Below are 6,360 nucleotides of genomic sequence, written 5' to 3'. Positions count from 1 at the left end.
AAAAAAAAAAAAACGTTCAGAGCAGTATCTGGTAGGATAAAGAGCTTAATAAATGATGACTGATATCAGTATCTTCACTGTTATTCTAGGATTCATGAGCTCTGCCTACTCAGAGTAGGTTTCCTGAACATTCTTTCTCTGCGCTGCTCAGATCTGAATCAGATACAGCTGGGTATGGTGGTGCACACCTGTAGTCGCAGCTACTTGGGAGGCTGAGGTGGGAGGATCACTTGAGCCTAGGAGTTGAAGTCCAGCCTGAGCAATATAGTAAGACCCTGTTTCTAAAAAAAAAATAGAAAAATTAGCCAAATATTAGCCTGTAGTCCCAGCTACTCAGGAGACTGAGGAAGGAGAATTGCTTGAGCCAAGGAGTTTTAGGTTGCAGTGTGCTGTGATGAGGTCACTGCACTCCAGCTTGGGCAACAAAGTGAGACCCTGTCTCAAAACAAATAAACAAAAAATACCACCCCCCCAAAAAACAAAAGGAATAGTGGGCATTAGCTGGGGTGGGAAGCAATAGGTGTGGAGGATGTCCCACAAAGAGCAGGCAGCTTGAGTGGGAAGTCAGATGGTCATTGAGTGTGACATTCCAGGCCGGGCCAGGGGCAGAAGAGGAGGCCAGGCATGTCCTACAGCACTGTGTGCAAAAGGACGAGAAGCTTGGACTTTGTTCTCCACCTGATAGTGTTATCATGGAAAGTTGTATTTGTTTTTTTAACTTTTTATTCAAAAGAAGTTGCAAAAAATAGTGCAAAGAATTCCCTTCACCCAGCTTCCCCTAATGGTGACATCTTATATAGCTGGAGTACGGTACCAAAACCAGAAAATTGGCATTGGTACATCGCTAGACTACAGAGCTTATTCAGGTTCGCCCACCTTTTTTTTAAGCTTGCATTCATGGGTGTGTGTGTGTGTGTGTGCATGTGTGTGTGTGTGTGTGTGTGTGCATGTGCACACTTAGAAGGATTTTGAGCAGGGAGTGACATTGTGTTAGACATATGTGTTAGACAGGTATCCCTAATCACTGAAGGGGAGCGGACTGGAGGGGGCGCATTGAAAATTGTTGGCAGGAAATGAAGAGGGCCTAAGAGATAGCTGTGCTTGTGGAGAGGATGGGAGGGGATGCAGAGTGGAGGAATATTTAAGAGACGAAGGTGGAAGGAACAGGACTAGCTGAGAACAAGATGATGGTCAAAGCTATGGATAGAGTTAAGGAAGAATGGAGGAGGAACAGATTAGAGGAGAAGATGCTGAGTTCAGTTTAGAATGTGTTCAGTTAGAGGAACACCCAGCTCAGCTGGGATGGGCACCAGGGAGGACTTTCTGGATACAGAGGGCATCAAAGCTGGGTGTTAAAGGATGAGTAGGAGTTGGCTAGGTGTGTATGGGAGAGGGCATTTCAGGAGAGGGCCCAGGATTAGGAAAGGCAAGGAGGTCATAGTCTGGATGTTGGACAACCAGGTATCAGTACCCAGAAGGTAAGAGATAAGAGTCTGAAATACTGGGGAGGGGGTGAGCCTGGTGGGAGGAATAGATTTATGAGTCATCAGCATGACTCATATGATCATGAAATGCAAGAGCTCATCTGGGGACAGCGTGTAGAGTGAGGAGAGCAGGAGCACTGTCCTTTAAATGGAAGCTTGGGAGTGTTGGTCTTGAGACCTGGGCAGAGGAAGAAGAGCCCCTAACAGACGGAGCAGGAACGATCAGAGAGGTGTGAGGAGGACCCAAGGGTGCAGTCAGGAAGGAGCCAGGAAGTGGCAGGTGCAGCTGAGAGTCCAGGAAGAGGCGAGTAAAAACTGTTCCTCACCTGGATCAGCAATTAGGAGGTCGCTGGTTTGGGAAGGACCCTTGGCAAGCACATGCAGTGGAGTGGTGGAGTGGGAGTGGGGTTGCTGTGAGTTGGGCAGCTGAGTGAGAGGTGAGGATGTGGAGATAGTGCAGACAACTATTTCTTGACGTGTGACCCGGAAAGGGAGGAGAGGTTGTGCATTAGCCAGAGGGGGATTCCAGATCAGGGGAGGGCATCATTTGCAGAGTGGGGAAGACTGAAGCATGATGACAGAGGGGTCCTGGGGCTAGGCTTAATTGTTTAATCGGAGACAATAAAGGTGAGTGCGATGTGCATGGGCTCTGGGTTCAGGCTGCCAGGGTTTGAATCCCAGCTCCACCATGTACCAGCTCTGTGACCTTGGGCAAGTCACTGAACTCTGTGTCTCTGATTCTTCATCTGCAAAATGGGGATGATAACAGTTATCTATCTCTGCTCTGTTGTTACTGAGCATTGAAGAAGTTATTATGTGTAAAGCCATCATGACAGCCCCTGGCACATCATAACCACTCAGCAATTGTTAATATTACTATCTGATTATTCATCTTTCCTCTCAGTTTCTCTCATTTATTCAATATTCATCCATTCTTATCTATAAAATGGCGAGGTTGGAGGAGTTGATATTCATTCATTCATTCATATATTTTACCATCATTTACTGAGCACTCGCTCTGTGCCAAGCATGAGGCCAGGCAATGAGGTTTTTGGAGAAGCTGGCACTGTTCCTCCCTGGTGTGATGAAGAGCTGAGTCTCTAAAATTCTGTCATCTTCAAACCCTTCCCCAAAGTGGAAAAAAACAACATGTTTCCATCATGGTTCTCGAGTCAATCAATGGTTGGCTTTCTTTCTCAGGAAGAACAGCCCACTGACATTTTGGCAGACCCAGAGCACTGGGTTTAAAATCAGGCACTCAGGCCACTGGTTCCCACTTGGCCCCTGGCCTACTGGGCTGGCTTCAAGTCAGTCATCTCATTTTGTGTTTCAAATTACAAGAGTAACACTTGCTCTGTATAAAAAATCCAAGCCAGGCTGAGGAAAGTGGAAAGGAAAGTGTTCTGTGCCTTCTTGCCCCTTGGCAGATCCCAGTCCCCAGAGAAAACCAGTTAAATTGGAAAATATTCTTTCAGACTCCTTCTTCAATGTATAAACACACATCACACAGAGATAGGATCATACAACACAAAGTGATCTGAAATCTGCTGCTTTTTGTTCCTCAACCATGGGTGGAAGCATCTCCATGACAATACATATAGCTTCAACAGCTGCACTGTATTCCGTGGTTTGGATATACTGTAATTTAATTAATTAAATTAAGCCTTTACTGGTGGACATTAAGATTGCTTCTAGTTTTTCACTCATTCTTAAAAATAATACATTGCTATGCAAGTATGATTGAGTGCTTGTACAAGGATTTTGGTAGGTTAAATTCTTGGAAGTGGGCCGGGCACGGTGGCTCACGCCTATAATCCTAGCTCTCTGGGAGGCGAGGTGGGCGGATTGTTTGAGCTCAGGAGTTCGAAACCAGCCTGAGCAAGAGCGAGACCCCATCTCTACTAAAAATAGAAAGAAATTAATTGGACAACTAAAAATATACAGAAAAATTAGCCGGGCACGGTGGCGCATGCCTGTAGTCCCAGCTACTCGGGAGGCTGAGGCAGGAGGATCGCTTGAGCCCAGAAGTTTGAGGTTGCCGTGAGCTAGGATGACACCACGGTACTCTAGCCCGGGCAACAGTGAGACTCTGTCTCAAAAAAAAAAAAAAGAAAGAAAAAAACAAGTTGGAGCTGGGTGCAGTGGCTCATGCCTGTAATCCTAGCACCTTGGGAGGCTGAGGTGAGAAGATTGCTTGAGGTTGAGAGTTTGGGACCAGGCTGAGCAAAAGCAAGACCCCATCCCTACAAAAATAGAAAAATTAGCCAGGTGTGGTGGCGAGCCTGTAGTCCCAGCTACTCAGGAGGCAGAGGCAGGAGGATAGCTTGAGCCCAGGAGTTCAAAGTTGCAGTGAGTTACGGTGATGCCATTGCATTCCAGCGTGGGCAACAGAGCAAGACCGTGTCTCAAAACAAACAAACTAACAAAAATAAATAAAAAGAAAAAAATCAGATCCTAGAGGTTTGTTTGGCTCATATGCTCCTTGCTCTTCCACCAAATGCCTTCTCTGAGTCATGCCTAACACTCACCTTCAAGGTGATCATTTCACCTCCCTCTTTAGCTGAGAACAAATGACCTTATAACCACCGTGTTAGCCTCCTTGAGCTGCCATACCAAAATGCTATAGACCAGGTGACTTAAATAACAGAAATTTGTTTTCTCACAGTTCTGGAGCCTGGAAGTCCTAGATCAAGGTGCTGGCTGATTCGGTTTCTGGTGAGGGTTCTCTTTCTGGCTTACAGAACTCACTGTGTCCTCACATGGCCTTTCCGTGGTGCGTGCATGGGAGAGGGGAGATAGAGAGATAGAGAGAGGGGGAGAGAGGGAGGAAGAGAAAGCGAGCTTTCTGGTGTCTCTTACAAGGACAGTAGTTGGATGAGGGCCCTATCCTTATGACTCATTTAACCTTAATTACAGGTACCTCCTTCTTGGCCCTATCTCCAAATATAGTCACATTAGGGATGAGAGCTTCAGCATATAAATTTGGGGAGGACACAAACATTGCACCCCTGGTCCCCCAAAAGTCATGCCCTTATCAAAAAGCACATTCATTCTATCCCAACAGCCCCAAGAGTCTTAACTCATTACAGCATCATCTCTAAAGTCTGAAGTCCAAAGTCTCATCAAATATCATCTAAATCAGATACGGGTGAGACTCAAGATACAATTCATCCTAAGGCATAAGTTCTCTTTAGCTGTGAACCTATGAAACCAGACAAGTCATATGCTTCCAAAATATAATGGTGGGACGGACATAGGATAGACATTCCCATGCCAAAAGGGATAAATCAGAAAGAAAAAAGAGATGACGGGTTCCAAGCAAGTCCAAAACCTCAAACCCTAGCAATGCAAATTCCATTAGATTTTTTTTCTTTAAAGATGAGGATCTTGCTGTGTTGCCCAGGCTGGAGTGCAGTGGTGTGGTCATAGCTCACTGCAACCTCGAACTCCTGGCTGGCCTCAAGCGATCCTCCTGCCTCAACCTGCTGAGTAGCTGGGACTACAGGCATGTACTACCATGCCCAGCTAATTTTAAATTTTTTGTAGAGATGAGGGTCTCACTATATTGCCCAGGCTGGACCATAAGATTTTAAGGCTTGAGGATAATCATCTTTGGCTCAATGATCCTCCTTTGGGACCCACAGCTCTGTGGCATGGTTCTGCCCCCAAGGGTCTAGGTGGCAGCTTGGCCTGTTGAAACAGAGGTGGCAGCCATATACTTTGAAAGCAAGGAGGCAGCCCTGATGACCTCTGAATCAACTTTGGGGTCATTCTTTCTTTTTTTTTTTTTAAATCGTATTCATTTTTGTTTTAGACATGGGATCTTACTCTGTTGCCCAGGCTAAAGTACAGTGGCATGATCATAGCTGACTTTAGCCTCAAGCTCCTGGACTCAAGTGGTCAACTGGCCTCTCCTTCCAAGTAGCTGGGACCACAGATGTGTGCCACCATACCTGGCTAATTTTTTTAAAAAAATTTTTAGAGGCCAGGCATGGTGGCTCACGCCTATAATCCTAGCACTCCAGGAGGCCAAGGTGGGAGGATTGCTTGAGCTCAGGGGTTCAAGACCAGCCTGACCAAACCAGCCCTGTCTCTACAAATAATAGAAATTAGCTGGGCGTGGTGGTATGTGCCTATAGTCCCAGCTACTCGCTAAGGCAGGAGGATCACTTGAGCCCAGGAGTTTGAGGTTGCAGTGAGCTATGATGACGCCATTGCACTCTAGCCGGGGTGACAGAGCGAGACTCTGTCTCAAAAAAAATTTTTTTTTGGAGGCAGGATCTTGTTATGTTGCCCAAGCTGGTCTCAAACTCCTGGCCTCAAGTGATCCTCCTGCCTCAGCCTCCCAAGTTGCTGGGATTATAGGTGCAATTCACTGTGCTTGGCTTCTTTCCTTTTCTTGAAGGGTAAAGCATATTCACAGCCAAATAAATATATGGTACCATCCTGTAGAATCTCAGAGGTCCAATAGTCTTGCTTCATTCTATCCTTTCTCTGTCCCCTTTAGTTTGAACTGGCAGTGTTTCTGTTGTCTTCTCTCTTCCCGGCTTCTGCTGAAATAGCAGGTTAGATCCATGGTTCATAGCTTCACTAATTTCCCTACCAAGTGATTGTTCAGCCATACCCTTAGTGTTCTCTTCAGAACCAGCCTTTTTATTTTTTGCAATGTGGATAGGCTGAGAATTTTGCAAATCTTCACGTTCTGGTTCCTTTTTGCTTAACAATTCTCTCAAATTTTACCAGGAGCAGTAAGGAGGACCCATGCTGTGCCTCTAATTCTTTGCTTAGAAATCTCTTCTGTTAAATACCCAGTTTCATTGCTCACAAGTTCTACCTTCCACAATTCAGGCAAGTTCTTTACCACTTTATAAGGATA

General features: G+C 45.7%; 1 protein-coding gene across 2 annotated transcripts in view; it reads left to right on the top strand.

Moving 5' to 3' along the window:
- ZC3H7B (zinc finger CCCH-type containing 7B) overlaps positions 1-6,360 on the top strand; it is a 55,038-nt gene that overhangs the window by 13,140 nt on the left and 35,538 nt on the right. The window lies entirely within an intron of this gene.

Source organism: Propithecus coquereli, unplaced genomic scaffold (genome assembly GCF_000956105.1).
Source record: "Propithecus coquereli isolate 6110/MARCELLA unplaced genomic scaffold, Pcoq_1.0 Scaffold126, whole genome shotgun sequence".
Lineage (NCBI taxonomy): Eukaryota > Metazoa > Chordata > Mammalia > Primates > Indriidae > Propithecus > Propithecus coquereli.
This window is presented reverse-complemented; position numbering and strand designations above follow the sequence as displayed.